At 41.8% G+C, this 14,127-nt stretch overlaps 1 protein-coding gene across 4 annotated transcripts in view; it reads left to right on the forward strand.

Annotated features, from left to right (window-relative positions):
- The window catches only part of itsn1 (intersectin 1 (SH3 domain protein)), a 282,819-nt gene that overhangs the window by 244,346 nt on the left and 24,346 nt on the right, over positions 1 to 14,127 (forward strand). The window lies entirely within an intron of this gene.

The following is a 14,127-nucleotide window of genomic DNA, read 5'->3' on the forward strand; positions in this document are numbered from 1 at the left end:
GGGGGTAGGACAGGAAGGATTTCTCGTGTTTGGTTTGTGGAGAGAAAAGAGAGAGGTTCAATGCACCCCACCACCCCCTGGCCTGGTGTGGAATTATCGTTTCCTGGTGTGGTCGAAGGTTCGAGGCAAACAGCAGGCAGACAGCAGATATAGAGTAAAAAAGCAATTTCTTTATTCTTGGTAAGCAGAGAGACCACTGCAGCCCCTGTCAGCTTGTGTCACTGACAGTTACTAGCAACAGCCCCCTCTTGGGGGGGTGAGCTTCATTTTTATAACAGAGACTTACATCTTACAGAGACAGCCTGTCATGAGACCAGGTTACACAATTCTTTGGGGGAATTTAGTAATATTACAACACATTTGTTCAAATAAACTGAAGAAGAAGTGAAAGAACCTACTACTGTTGATTAAACAAAAATCACAGACGTTGGGAAAAAAAAAAATTAGCAGTTTTCCTGAGTACAGACTAAGAGTCAGCAGTTTGGCAGAAATGTTGCAAGTTTGTTCTTTCAGCTTTGTGTACACACTTAATTTTTATATGTAAGTCTTATTAATAAACAATTAATCTTTAGTTCATTAGTTTAAGTAAGTCATATTAATAATTAATCCATAGCCTATTGATACAAACTAGTAATATACTTATATTGTTAAAATGATTATACAGGTAATGGTTTTCCTCTTTTAACAATCTTAATGCATTCATATGGTTAACACAAAGAACTCTTATACTTGCAAATATATATACATATACATTTTCTTAGCATCAGCTGGTTTGCATAATAATATATTTTCCATCCACCCAAATGCACACAGATAGTAATCATCAAGGCATTTTAGATTTGTTTAAAATCATCAAGGCAATTTAGATTTGTTTACCTGCTAAAATAGGTCAAAAGGTCCTCAGTCCAAGATTCTTTGTTCAACTATTATTTAATATATTGATTTTAAATTTTTTATTATTCCACATTCTCCCCTTTTTGAAGAAAGAATAGTTCAAACAAAACAATCTTGGTCGAGAGTGGACTGAGAAGAGGATTGGGGCTGGGAGAGAAGATGCATGCGTTCTGTGTGGAGGAAATAAGCTTTAGTTATTGAGGCAGTGAAAAACTTCTGGATTAAATAACGGATTTAACAGAATAAGACAACAGCCAATCAAAAGAATAACAGTTAAAGCAACTAAAAGGGAAACAAAAATGGATTTAAACCATTGGCCCCAGGAGCCGAAGGTGGATATAAACCATTCATCAAGACGGGTATCGATGCCTGAGTTTTCAGCCAATTCTAGGTCGAGAGTGGACTGAGAAGAGGATTGGGGCTGGGAGAGAAGATGCATGCGTTCTGTGTGGAGGAAATAAGCTTTAGTTATTGAGGCAGTGAAAAACTTCTGGATTAAATAACGGATTTAACAGAATAAGACAACAGCCAATCAAAAGAATAACAGTTAAAGCAACTAAAAGGGAAACAAAAATGGATTTAAACCATTGGCCCCAGGAGCCGAAGGTGGATATAAACCATTCATCAAGACGGGTATCGATGCCTGAGTTTTCAGCCAATTCTAGGGAGAGAGCGGTCAGACCAGCGAGGGCACGGGTGATGGAGCCATCAGGGGCAGTATTATTCGGAATATACGTACAACAAGCATAAATCCTGATTTAATTATAGAAAACCTTGTTTTTAAATCATGCTCCTGGGCTTCCCACGGATTATACCCCCAGTCCTGGTTGCCAGTGTTTGCAAACACATCACTCCAGCTTGAACATTCAGACAGGCTGGAGGAGGAGCTTGATTCAGATTTATACAAAATGGGTACCATTATCAGTCTGCAATTTCTGTGGTATTCCCCATCTTGGAATGATTTCTTTTATCAAGGCTTTTGCCACAGTTTTGGCGTCTGCATGTTTGGAAGGGAAAGCTTCCACCCATCGGGAGAACACATCGACAATTACCAAGCAGTAACGGTAGCCCTTAGACGGTGTTAATTCAATGAAGTCCATTTGGAGTTGTTCGAATGGACCCATTGGGTTAGATGTGACAGCGGGACTTACCTGGGTACCTTTACCTACGTTAAATTTTTGACATAATGCACAGCGTCTGCAGAATTGCTCTGCATACGTGGAGAAACCTGTGGCTTCCCAATGTCACTCGACATCTTGAGTCATTGCATCCTTTCCAGCATGATCCAGGCCATGTGCGATTTTTGCCATACCTGGGAAAGAAGCTTTTGGGTGGAAAGGTTTGTTATTTTGCTTATGGGTCCAGACCCCATCAGAGAGGGATCCTTCTTTGGACCATTTTCTCTTTTCTCTGTCCTCTGTAAAGAGATAATTTGGTTATCAGGGTCTTTGTCATCTTTCTGTTGGAATAAAGAGACTGGTGTATTATTATATGCTGCCTGTTTAGCAAAGTGATCAGCTAATTCGTTTCCTTTGTGGACAGGGTCCTGTTTCCCAGTATGGGCTTGGCATTTAACTATTGCCAGTTTTGATGGTTTGGTTATGGCTTCTAGGAGGGATTCTATTAAATTTTGATGTTAGAAGGGCTTGCCAGTACTGGTCTTGAATCCCCTCAATTTCCATAATGCTCCATGATCATGGCAGACTCCAAAAGCATACCTGGAATCAGTGTAAATTGTTATGATTTTTCCTTCTGACAACTGACAAGCTCAGATGAGAGCTATCAATTCAGCTGCTTGCGCACTTAAACTTGAAGAAATTCGGTTTGCTTCCAGCAGGTGGTCACCTTTGACCACTGCATAGCTGGTTGAGGGTGTTCCATTATCCAATCGCAAGGAACATCCATCCACATAAATTATCTCCCCTGTTTTTAAGGGGTTTCCTGCAGGTCTGGTCTGGGTTTTATGACCTTAGTTATTTCGTCATGACAATTGTGTGGCTCCCCTTCTTCTTCAGTTGGAAGAAGAGTGGCTGGATTTAAGGTGGAGCACCTTTCAATGATGACGTTTGACAGTGTACAAAGTACATTTTGATAGTGTATTGCCCTAGCAGTAGTGAGATGTGAAGTTTTGGCCTGTAATAAAATGGAGTGTACTGCGTGAGACACCTTTACTGTTAGGGGGCTCATGAGCACTATATCTGTACTGGCTAGCACGGCTTCTGTTGTGGCTGCTACTGCTCTGAGACAGGTTGGAAGTCCTGTAGCCAATGGATCCAATTTTTTCGAAAAATAGGCTATTGGCCTCTGTTTTTCTCCATGAAGCTGTGTTAGTACTGCATTCATATATCCCCCCTTTTCGTCCATGAACAGAGTGAATGGATGAGAATAATCAGGGAGTCCTAAAGCTGGCGCAGAAAGTAGTGCACTTTTTAAATCACAATTAGCTTTCTCAGCCTGCTCATTCCACTGTATTCGACCAGAAAGAGGAAGTTCAGCAGTGTTAGCTAGATTTTGTAAAGGCTGTGATCTTTCAGAAAAATTTACAATCAAACAACTTCTCAGGCCGCAAGCTGGTACTACTTTTCATTAAATTAGGAATTCATCTTACTGTAGTTTTATACGCGCTAGTTTCCAGATCATGAAAAAGTCCATGGCGAAACCGGGTTCAGCAGCAATCAAGGAAACACTAATTTCCGTGGCGATCCAAGTTCCAGTGACAAATCAAGGACAATCCACTTCGGGAAATCACGCAGCACAACTCCACAACAAGAAAACATTCCCATCAAAAGCTATGCGGCCACAGAGAATATCCCGACTTAACCTGTTGTTGTGTGACCGGTCTTGGAAGGTTTTGGATAGTGTTTATGCAGTCTTTTGACAGAGCTCTGGTACCACAAGTGATATCATGTCCTAGGTACTTGACAGTGGTTGGAATTAACTGCAGTTTGGTCTTAGAGACCTTGTGACCATTTTCTGCAAGATACTTGAGCAATAATTCTGTATCTTGTGTGCATGCATTCTCTGTTTCGCTACAGAGTAATAAATCATTGACGTACTGTATCAATGCACTCCCCCTGTTAGGCCAGAAGCCTTCCAGGTTCTGAGCAAGCGCTTGGCCATATACACAAGGAGCCTCTGTATAACCTTGTGGCATAACGGTCCATGTCCAACGGCGGTTTTGAAAAGTAAAAGCAAACCAAAACTGAGAATCAGGATGTACAGGAATAGAAAAGAAAGCATTTGCTAAGTCAATTACTGAGAAGTAACGAGCCGTTGCAGTAATCGTAGAGAGAATAGTGGAAGGATTAGGGACAATCGGTGCCCTATGAAAAATAGCAGAATTAACTTGTCTGAGGTCTTGGACAAAGCGCCAAGAGCCATCAGTTTTCTTTACTGGCAGAATAGGAGAATTTACAGGAGAATATTTGATAGGAATTATAGCCCCCCTTTCAACAAGGTCTTTATGTACAGCAGCAATTCCGAGTTCGGCCTCGGAAGAAAGAGGAAATTGCGCATGGCGAGGACGGAAGGATGATTTCGGAAAACCCACCAGAGGTTCACAATTTGCGATCCTGCCAAAATCGTTCTTTCCCTAAGACCATAGGGTGTCAGGAATTGAAGAAAGCCATGGGAAAAAGTCAGTTTGTAGAGAGCATAGAGAAAGAGATGGGTAACAGAGGGAACGAATGACCGGCAGGTCAATCTGGATTAACACCTTAGTTATCAAATGGTCGGAAGTGTCACAAATGCCTGGTGCGACGTATAGCCAATCAGTCCTATTTAGACATTGTTCAACCCAGTCCCCAATTTCGACCCAACGAACGGTGTTAGATTTGGCCAAGGAAACATGGGGAACCGAACCTCCTAGATAGAAAATGTTCTGTGAGTATGTGAGATGGACTGAAGCAGCAGCTTTAGTAGATGAAATGAGAATGCAAGGGATATGAAGGGTCTCTGGGCAAGTACCTGAAGAGAGAAAAGATTCTAACCAAGGTGTGTCTACTTCGGCAGGGAAGTACTGGGCAGTACAGTGTAGGGTGTCAGGGACCTGCAAGTGGGGAAAAAGACATGAAGGAAAAGAGTGTAGGGCTTTAAGGAGAAGGGTGTGTGGAGAGATGTTTAGGGTCCAGGCTGCAAAAGAGGGTTTGGGATGTGGGGAGATTTGGCACAGGAGCTTAGGAATGGAGCAGTAAAATCCTTGTTCTGTCAGTGAGATTGAGACTGACAGTTTAGTCATGAGGTCTCTTCCTAGTAGATTGACAGGGCACAGATGATTTAACAGGAAGCGATGAGTTAATGGAGAGCTGTCAGTGCTGAGTTGCACTTGCAGAGGCTTTGAAACTAGTAAAGTGTGTGGTTGTCCTGAAGCAGTGAGAACCCTCACAGTGTCTTTCGAGGCAGGGACCTCCAACAGCGATAAAGTGGAGCGTGTGGCTCCCGTGTCCACAAGGAAGACAGTTTCCTTGCCATTTACTATCATAGTCAGTAAAGAATCTGTGTCAGCATGACGCGTAAGCAGAGGAAACTGGAAGAAATGGCTGGGGGTCCCTGCTAATTCCTAGGACCAAGGAATGTCGTTAGGTTCGAGAAGAGGAGATGGTGGTGGTGGGCGTTTGTTTGGGCAGTCGCGTCTGAAATGTCCAAGCTCACCGCAGCCATAGCAGGCATATGACGCTGGTGTTTGCTCCGAAGGGTTGGGCATCTGAGCGAAGGGATTGTTAGGGTTAGAAGACGGGAACCCCCATCCCCTCCCAAGCCCTTTTCCTCCGAAAGAATTGCCACGTCCACGGCCATGGCCTTGGAATCCTCTGCCCCTGTCCATTCCCCCTGTATAATATTGTAGTTGTGCTGCAAGCAGCTTAGTCTGTGTATCAGATTCTTTTTGCTTAGATTGTCTCTCAGCATGCTCTGCATGGCGTTTCACTTCCTCAAAAGTAGCGCTCTCCCAGCCTATGCAGGATGTGCGGACTTTGTTTTGAATGTCACTTCCTAGTCCCGAAACAAAAGGGGGAACGGCAGCGCGGTTACGGTCATCGCTGTCTTCCAGACCAGAATGATTTGCCATCAGGTCTTGTATTCTGTGTGCCTACTGATCGACCGTCTCATCCTTCCGCTGCTTAGCGGCTGATCTGAGCGACCAGTTTGTTCCCTTTTTATATTTTCCTGCAATTGCAGTTTTTAACAAGTCCCATAATTAACAGTTGCCCAGGTAGTGCCTAGTTTTCATCGCAGCACCTGTGTCCATTCTGCAGCATTTGGCTTATACATATCGTCCAATTGCTGGAGCTGTTCCACAAATTTTAAGCCACCGACTCCCTTAGGGTCGGGTAGTTCGGACACCACATCTTTCACTTCCTGGATATCCCAATTTCGATGTATCATTACTGTTGTGGGATTGTTAGCTCCTGCGGGCTGATTGGGGTTATGTCTGGGGTTGGGGACCTGTATTAAAGGGCAAGAAAATTGGGTACTGGAACTCTGGTGTTTTGGGGAGATGCCTGATGCTGGGGCCGGGTGCCTGGTGGTTTGACTCCTAGTATGACTAGAAATCGGAGATTGGAAGGACACTTGTGGCTGGGGTCTTGACTGAGTACCTTGGTTCTCATCATCCGGATCTGAATGAGAGGACGGATCATAATGGTATTGTTCATCGTAAAGGCCTGCTCCAGATGGATCATCAGCCACTAGAAGTGCCGGTGGAGCAGTGGGGACAGGAGGAAGAGGAGGAGGAAGGGGGTTATAAGGGAGTGGAGAGTGAATAATTGGATATAGGGGGTCCTTTTTGTCTGATTTCTTCCTTTTGTTCTCGGGATCGGGCTGTGGTTCTATCTTAGTTTTTTGCAAAGCTAATAACATTTCTTCCTTTTCTTTCCGGGTTTTAACTTCGGCAGCGAGCAATTCATTACACTGTTGTGCTGCCTCCAGGGTTCGATCCTTTATCACTAGTTCCTACCTATCAAACATGTCCATTCTATAAGGACCCCTGTTACAACAGCTTTGGGTATTTCTGCACAGGATTTTCCTAATTTCTTGTATTTCTGAAATGTCCCCAGTTCCCTCAACTGGCCATCTACCACTGCTTTGTTTATTCCATTTTTTACACGCTTTTTTTTTTTAAAATCTGATCCGGTTTTCTTTTTCAACTAGTTTCCTAGGTGAACCTCCTTTCGGACCCGAACTGGAGTCCGACATGCTTTCCAAAAATAATCCTTCTAATAGAGACTTTTGATTTCCCGAAGGAACCATCTTGACCGGTTTACTATTTTGCTTTCCCATGACTGGATAGCACCAAAACGCAAAGGAATAGATCAGCCCTCGCGACGTTCCGCCTCCAGTCTCTTCCTTCTCCCGGATCACACTCTGTGGCTTTGTGGCTTTAGCAGACTAACAGTCTGTCCAACGCTGAGTCCGGGAGTTTTGACAATCCCTTTGTCAGTTGCCTAACAGCTGGTAACCACTTTTGGTGTCGACCACAGACTAACCCGTAGGAGCAGGAATATGACCAGATGTTGGAGGCAGAGACTCGCCCACCCAAACAGTGTTTTTCTCAGATGCTCAATGTATTTCTGTTCTTCCCACTCCCATTCCTCTATTTATTAGAAGTGTGCCACTCACCTCTTTCTATTCCACTTCACAGGGAGTGTTACTCACTAACATTCTTAACATCTTACACTGCCTCTGAGGGACCCAAGTATTATTCTCCGCATTCTGGTCCACTATCTGTCAAGTGATACAGTATTTTAATTTATATTTTCCCGTAAACTAGTCAAAACCCTGAGTTACGTCTTTTACTCAATCGGATTCCCTCGGTCTACTCACCAAGAATTTCTCGTCCTGCTAGGGAACTCCCAGTTTCTCTTGACCTTCGTATACAATCGGAAGAGGCCAGAGACTTCTCACGCAGGATTTGCCCGAGGCAGATCAGTCCTAACTTTTGCCGGAGCTGGTCCTCCCGATCCGGCCGGAATCGGTCCTCTTACCGGTCCTCTGGACGATCCCTCTCGAGGAGTCACCTGTCCGTCTCCGCCCCACATTTGGGCGCCAGAAAACTGTGGTCGAAGGTTTGAGGCAAACAGCAGGCAGACAGCAGATATAGAGTAAAAAAGCAATTTCTTTATTCTTGGTAAGCAGAGAGACCACTGCAGCCCCTGTCAGCTTGTGTCACTGACAGTTACCAGCAACAGCCCCCTCTTGGGGGGGTGAGCTTCATTTTTATAACAGAGACTTACATCTTACAGAGACAGCCTGTCATGAGACCAGGTTACACAATTCTTTGGGGGAATTTAGTAATATTACAACACATTTGTTCAAAACAACTGAAGAAGAAGTGAAAGCTACTACTGTTGATTAAACAAAAATCACAGACGTTGGAAAAAAAAATAGCAGTTTTCCTGAGTACAGACTAAAAGTCAGCAGTTTGACAGAAATGTTGCAAGTTTGTTCTTTCAGCTTTGCGTACACACTTAATTTTTATATGTAAGTCTTATTAATAAACAATTAATCTTTAGTTCATTAGTTTAGGTAAGTCATATTAGTAATCAATTAATGCTGCCTCCCCAGCACACCACCGTGTAGAAGAGGGCGCTCGCCACAACCATCTGATAGAACATCTGCAGCATCTTATTGCAGATGTTGAAGGACGCCAGCCTTCTAAGGAAGTATAGCCGACTCTGTCCTTTCTTACACAGAGCATCAGTATTGGCAGTCCAGTCCAATTTATCATCCAACTGCACTCCCAGGTATTTATAGGTCTGCACCATCTACACACAGTCACCTCTGATGATCACGGGGTCCATGAGGGGTCTGGGCCTCCTAAAATCCACCACCAGCTCCTTGGTTTTGCTGGTGTTCAGGTGTAGGTGGTTTGAGTCGCACCATTTAACAAAGTCATTGATTAGGTCCCTATACTCCTCCTCCTACCCACTCCCGATGCAGCCCACGATAGCAGTGTCATCAGCGAACTTTTGCACATGGCAGGACTCCAAGTTGTATTGGAAGTCCGATGTATATAGGCTGAACAGGACCGGAGAAAGTACAGTCCCCTGTGGCGCTCCTGTGTTGCTGACCACAATATCAGACCTGCAGTTCCCGAGATGCACATACTGAGGTCTGTTTGTAAGATAGTCCACGATCCATGCCACCAGGTATGAATCTACTCCCATCTCTGTCAGCTTGTCCCTAAGGAGCAGAGGTTGAATTGTGTTGAAGGTGCTAGAGAAGTCTAGAAACATAGTTCTTACAGCACCATTGCCTCTGTCCAAGTGGGAGAGGGATCGGTGTATCATATAGATGATGGCATCCTCCGCTCCCACCTTCTCCTGATATGCAAACTGCAGAGGGTCGAGGGCGTGTTGAACCTGTGGCCTCAGGTGGTGAAGCAGCAGCCTCTCCATGGTCTTCATCACATGTGATGTCAGAGCAACAGGCCGGAAGTCATTCAGCTCACTAGGACATGAAATTAAATTAATTAAATTAAATGAAGGACATGAAATTAATCCATAGCCTATTGATACAAACTAGTAATATACTTATATTGTTAAAATGATTATATAGGTAATGGTTTTCCTCTTTTAACAATCTTAATGCATTCATATGGTTAACACAAGGAACTCTTATACTTGCAAATATATATACATATACATTTTCTTAGCATCAGCTGGCTTGCATAATAATATATTTTCCATCCACCCAAATGCACACAGCTAGTAATCATCAAGGCATTTTAGATTTGTTTATCTAAGTAAAAAATAGGTCAAAAGGTCCTCAGTCCAAGATTCTTTGTTCAACTATTATTTAATATATTGATTTTAAATTTTTTATCATTCCACACTGGTCCCTTTGGTTGACTCCCAAGCACACGTGTGTGACTATATATATACCTGTATATATATATATATATATATATATATATATATATATATATATATATATATATATCTGTATATATATACCTGTATATATATATATATAGTGTGTGTGTGTTTATGTATCTATCTACCTATGTATATTTATTTGAAGAGCTTTTGCAAAAAGGCAGATTTTCCCCAGGTGATGAATAAAGTTCTATCCATCCATCCATCTATCTTATCTATCTTAATTGCCCCTTCACTGCATCTGCCACAAAACTGAAAAAGTTCCAGTTTTGTTTTATGTCTGCATATAATCACTTTGCTTTTCACATGTTTGGTTCAATAATGCATCACAATGAGGAACAAAACATATTTTTTGTGAATGTTCTGCTCCAATATGAAATGGTGCCCACTTCTTCCTCTTTTGAAGCCCCAGCTCTAAAGCAGAAGGTGACATGGCACTACCTCACTTTCAGTTTTACTACTGGGCAGCAAATATGCACACATTAAAATTGTGGAAATCGACAGAAATTCACAAGCCTTTCTTGCAATGTAAAATGAATCTCCCTTGTATGCCCTACTGTGCTCCATCTGTCATCAGTTTCCCGGCAGTCCAGTTGTCCTGTGACGTAAATATGTAACCAATGCAGGACACGCATCAAGGTAGAGAAGGTCTCATCTGTTACTCCTATATAAGAATATCACCATTTTCTGGGTCCTTCAAACCTGTTCAGTGTTTAAACTATGGAAATTGTGAGGGGTTAGGACACTTAGAGATCTTTAGATAGTGAATGTGCGTTCATCTTAATAACAATTACTCATCCAATTTAATTTTCTATCTGTGTACAAATTAGACATTTTATTAAAAAAAAACCTACCCAGCTTTCTACATCTCACACCCATATCTGTCCCAGAAGCTACAGTATACTGGTAAGTCTTGATAAAGACTCTGATAGCATTTCAACAATGTATCAATATATTTGGAAGAATCGACTCTTCAGTGATCCTAGGGAACAGTGGGAAAGGACCTTTTAACTAGCATCTCAGAAAAGGAGCAGAACTCAGCCATACACTGAATACAATTTAGTTCTTTCTGTGCACCAGGCATTCCACAATTCAACTAAAGGTCTTTCATCAGTCTCACACGTCTTGTTTAAAATTGTCCAAAATATACTGAGGGCAAAAGACCCTCTCGTGCCAACATCACTAGGCCACATGTTTTGGGAATGCGCTGAATTAACATCATTGTGGATTCAAATCTTTACATACGTCATAGGGAGAGAAGGGAGAAGTTGATTGTAATGGCTGACACCACACTATTAGCATGTAGACTCGTCCTGCTCATCGTGAAGAACCCCAACTCAGCTTGTATAACTCAGTGGATAAGCGATGTTCTGTATTATCTCAAATTACCAAAGATCAGGTTCTCTGTAAAAAGATATGCCAAATTATTTTAAAACGTGGCAAGAATACATTCATTTTGTTTTAGAATAAGCATACTGGGCCTGTGTTTGATTCTCTTATGTTATTAAATGTTCTTTCCCATTTAAAAAGTTTTTTTTTTTGCTTACGTATCTCTTCCTTTTCTCTTTCATTTTGTTGGGAATTGAACCTTGTTTGGTTTTTTCCTTGTTTTCTATTTTTCCTTTGTTATCTCTATAATGGTTTTGAAGGAGATGGTTGCATCTCTTATGTTGTTATTATGGGTTTGGTTGAGTAGCAAGACATTGTAGTACTCTTCTTTTCAAAAATAAAATAATTTATATAAATAAATGAAATTGAATAAAGTTACAACTTATAAAGAATAGTTAGAAAAAGTGGAGGATAATACAGCATGATTAGCAGTGTGACTATGACTTAAAGAATTCACCTTATCGAAGAAGTGGAATCGCTCAGCCATAGTCATTAAAGCAGGAAAGTAATCGGTGACATAAACATATTTCAAATGAGTTTTATCTAGAAATGGGATGGATAGATAGATAGATAGATAGATAGATAGATAGATAGATAGATAGATAGATAGATAGATAGATAGATAGATAGATAGATAGATAGATAGATAGAGAACTTTATTAATCCCAAGGTAAAAAAGAAGGAGCCACTAATTTATCCAAGCACTAATGGCTGCCCAAAAATTATAGGCAGCAGTGAAAGAGGCTGAAGTGAAGGACCCTCTGTGGTGGTTTTGTAAATGTCTGACAGGGTTAAAAGAGTGAGACCCAGACTCATTGGTAGGAGCTGGAAACAGTCACCCTAACTGGGAATGATATTATAAGACCTCTAAACTCAACATACATGTCCTCACCAGAAAATATCTGATCAGGTTGGTCGATGTCACTTGAGCGGCTGAGAAACTCAGTGGTGTTACAGTTACAAAGCTGGTGGAGATCTGGCCTGAAAATGCTGAAGATATTTTTTGGTCTGTTCATTGTTACATGGAATACAGGGACACCAAAAAGAGTTCAGCCACACCTGAAGACTGCAGTTGTTGGTTCTCATTGTTTTTAGGATGTTCAGATTATTAGGCTAGGAAATGTTGGGCACAATTGCCTCACGATTTCTCCATGGAGTTTGAAGTTTCCTTTTACACTGGCAAAGTATCATGAGGTTAACACATTTTGGCACCAAAAGAGTAGAGCATCTTTCTGCTGTGTTACAAAATGCATGAAACGTCGAGAAGGCATTTGCGTGGTCTGTAAAGTTCCACACGACTATTCACAAGGTCCATTACCTTTCTCTGTTCTTGCTTTTCTTGTTGGTTTGATTGGTCTCTTCAATTGTATGCATTGTACTTCTGGTTGAGCGCTCAATGCACCCGCACCCGCACCCCCAGTAGCCCACCACAACTTGTGTCCAAATGAATGTGTCTGATTAGTTGTACAGAGTGATATGACTGAGTCATGATGGGTGGTGGTCATGGACATATGTCAGCACTGTCGATGACTGTAAGATTATGCAAAGGAAGGAAGGCTAAAAATGAACACTGCTGTAAAAATCATGTAGTTCAATACTTGTATCTCAAATTCAAGAGCAATGCATACTCGGTCCTGGACAAAGCCTTTGCATTTGCGTATGTAATGAGCCATGAGAGTTTGTGTAAGTGTGTTTGTGCTCCTGGGGCAAATAAAGGAAGTAAAGCTGCATTTCTGCACCAAGATGGGTGTTGGTTTGAGCATTCAAGGAGGACTTCCCTTAGACACATACATTTAGATGATGCAGGCCACACTTCATTTGGACCCACCGCAGGCTGAATGGATTATAGCTCACTTTGGAGTACCTGGAAGTTACTCAGGAGAAGTTGAAGTTTGGGTTTGGGATGGGAAACTCTGGTCTGACCCCTGCTACTGCTCTCAGCAGGAAAAGTGGGAATTAAAGTAGAGAGTAGGTGCAAAATGTTTTTTTGTTTCTTTTGATAATGTACACACAAGAAGCTTCACTGTCTGTACCAAAGGATAAGATGACTCCTTGCCTGAACCATCTAGAAACAAAGACAGCATCAGAAAAATACAGAGTACAGTGCATTCAGAATTGTATGGATTCTGTGGATGGCTGAACCAGTGGTTCCAACAAGCTTCTGCTACAAATAACTTTGGGGTCCACATGAATGACAAGCTGGCCTGGTCTGATAACACAGAGGAACTACTGTATATTAGAAAGGGTCAAGAAGAATGTTTGTTTAGCAGACTGTGTTCCTTCAAAGTGGGTACAACTCTATGATGGCTAGTGTGCTGTGCTGTGTTGGGCCGGTAGCAGGACTTCAAGAGAGGCCCATCAAACCAACAAGGACATTAAAAGGAGCAGGCTAAGTTATGGGTCACACTCTTGATCCGCTAGAGGGAATAGCAGAGGACAGAATGAAGACAAAATGAACAATGCTGACACACAAACACTGAGGACGTTTAGCCAATGCATCATTTCACAGAAACACTACTAGGGCTGCTTTATACCAACAGCAATGTGCCTGTACAGTATAATGGCTCATTGTGACTGGTCTCTTAATGTGTTCAAAGAGTGGGGTTAAGGACAAATAAAGATTGATTGATTTATTGAGCATTCTATCCATCTATCATCATTTAGTGCCTTTCCTATCTATCTATCTATCTATCTATCTATCTATCTATCTATCTATCATGTAATGCCTTTATCTGTCTATCTAGCTATCTATCGCTTACAGTATAGTATAAATTACATCATTTACATAGCTCCAAAATATTTTGTCACAAAATGCTAGCACTAGATTCATTGACCTATCTGCTTTTGTAACTAGAAGAAATTCTTCCTTCAGGGAGCAAAAGTCGTATCTCCTTTTCCACTGTAGCCCCTTTCGATGTAGAAGGTTTTGTGCTACAATAATAATTTCGAGCACAATGTCCAGAATGGTGAT

The sequence above is a fragment of the Erpetoichthys calabaricus genome, chromosome 4 (assembly GCF_900747795.2).
Source record: "Erpetoichthys calabaricus chromosome 4, fErpCal1.3, whole genome shotgun sequence".
NCBI lineage: Eukaryota > Metazoa > Chordata > Cladistia > Polypteriformes > Polypteridae > Erpetoichthys > Erpetoichthys calabaricus.